Source organism: Sorex fumeus, unplaced genomic scaffold (genome assembly GCF_029834395.1).
Source record: "Sorex fumeus unplaced genomic scaffold, SorFum_2.1 ptg000003l, whole genome shotgun sequence".
NCBI lineage: Eukaryota > Metazoa > Chordata > Mammalia > Eulipotyphla > Soricidae > Sorex > Sorex fumeus.
This window is the reverse complement of record NW_026606060.1, coordinates 38,275,219-38,276,827: the sequence shown is the minus strand read 5'-3', so window position 1 is coordinate 38,276,827 and position 1,609 is coordinate 38,275,219. Positions and strand designations below refer to the sequence as shown.

General features: G+C 34.6%; 1 non-coding gene across 1 annotated transcript; it reads right to left on the bottom strand.

Moving 5' to 3' along the window:
• Positions 1-961: 961 nt before the first annotated feature.
• On the bottom strand, positions 962-1,143 carry LOC130029504 (U2 spliceosomal RNA). Its single transcript, XR_008793366.1, has one exon. It is a non-coding gene; the product is annotated as a U2 spliceosomal RNA (small nuclear RNA).
• Between the last annotated feature and the right edge of the window lie 466 nt (positions 1,144-1,609).

Sequence of the window (1,609 nt, the reverse complement as noted above, 5' to 3'; positions counted from 1 at the left end):
ATTTGCTTTTTAGCAATATTTTCAAGTGCTCCATTTTATTGCCAAGGAATAAGTTTATTGGCAACACAAACTGGTCAATCAGAGGTAATGCAGGTATGTTCAGGTTAAGCTAACAATGTTTTGCATTTTTATGCTTCTTTTCTGTCAACACTAATGAAGTCAATATGGCCTGAATGTCTGAATAATGAAACACATCCTATTTAAAAGTATGTATCTGAAAAAGAAATAAAAATAAAGGTAGTTTACAAAAAAAATATAGACAATGATCTTGTAGAAGGTGTGATCTTCTTCCTAGATTTTCTCCAGCTCCATGTATAACTTCTCCAGGCAGAATCTGGAAAGCTATATTTGGCGTATTAGATATGCCAAAAATAGTAAAAACAGTGGGTCTCATTCACCTGATCCTGAAAGAGCCCCCAATACGGCAGTGTTAAAAAAGATGAACAAGGAGAGGGTGGTAAAATCTCAGGGCCAAACTAGGCTGCCAAAACGAAGAAGAACTAAAATGACTGTCTGTACTTTCAACGCATGTATAAAGATACATCGGGGGCCTGATTGTGGATCCCAGAAGATCAAGTACAACATCATTTGTCTGACCAAGACGAGAAGGCATCGATCACATCACGCCATTTTCAACACTGGATAAGAACTGTTCCTCGGAACATGTGACAAAAGAGGAATTGGTGGTGTCGGTGTTCTTGTCAACACGAACTTGGACATGAACATTGATTAATTTGAATGCCTAACAACCTGAACCAGATAATTACACTTGAATAGATGTAGCTCATTGCTGGCAGTTTCTATCTTCATTGTTTATGCACCAACATCCAAATACCACGAAGAAGTCATTTATGTAATCTACATTAAATAATCAGTTTCCTAGTGTAGGCTTATTGCTAAATCTCAAAGAAATAGTACTAATATAGAATTCTGTTATTTATTTATTTATTTATTTTTATGAGGGAAGTCTACCATTTCTGGAGGTTCTGCAATATTAGGTTGCTGTATGGAGTTGACGGAACAAGCTCCTATTCTAACTCCCAGATCCAAAGATCTATCTCTGATACATTGTCATCAGATAGAGGACATACCAGATAAGAATAGATACTACACTTGATTTTAGCAAAAACACCTAAAAGCAATGTATATTTTTTATTGATTGTTAAATGGCAGGAAATTTGCTCAACTCAGTAACACTTAATTCCTAAAATCTTTTCAGTACTGCACAATAAGGGATAGTATCCTGCTTTCTAGATAATGAAAAGAAGGCTGGGGTAATTAGGGAAATTCTCTAAAGAAATTACAAGATAGCAGATTCTTGTTTTTGCACTAATAAAAAGAAAAGGAACACCTAATTTGAAAGAGCAGATAACAACAAATATAATGGATCTGATTCCAGACAGTAACTATAAGTACAGTAAGCACTTTTAGATCACAACATTTACTCCTTGCATTAATTCTTGAAATTTACTTCTGCTGTTTAAAATAGAAAAAAAATGTGAGATTTCTGATCTGTCTTATTAATAGTCTTTGTCTACCATTTGTCTACCATCCTTCTTGAGGCCTCCTTTGATGGCCTTTAGTCAATAAAATATTACTACAAATACAA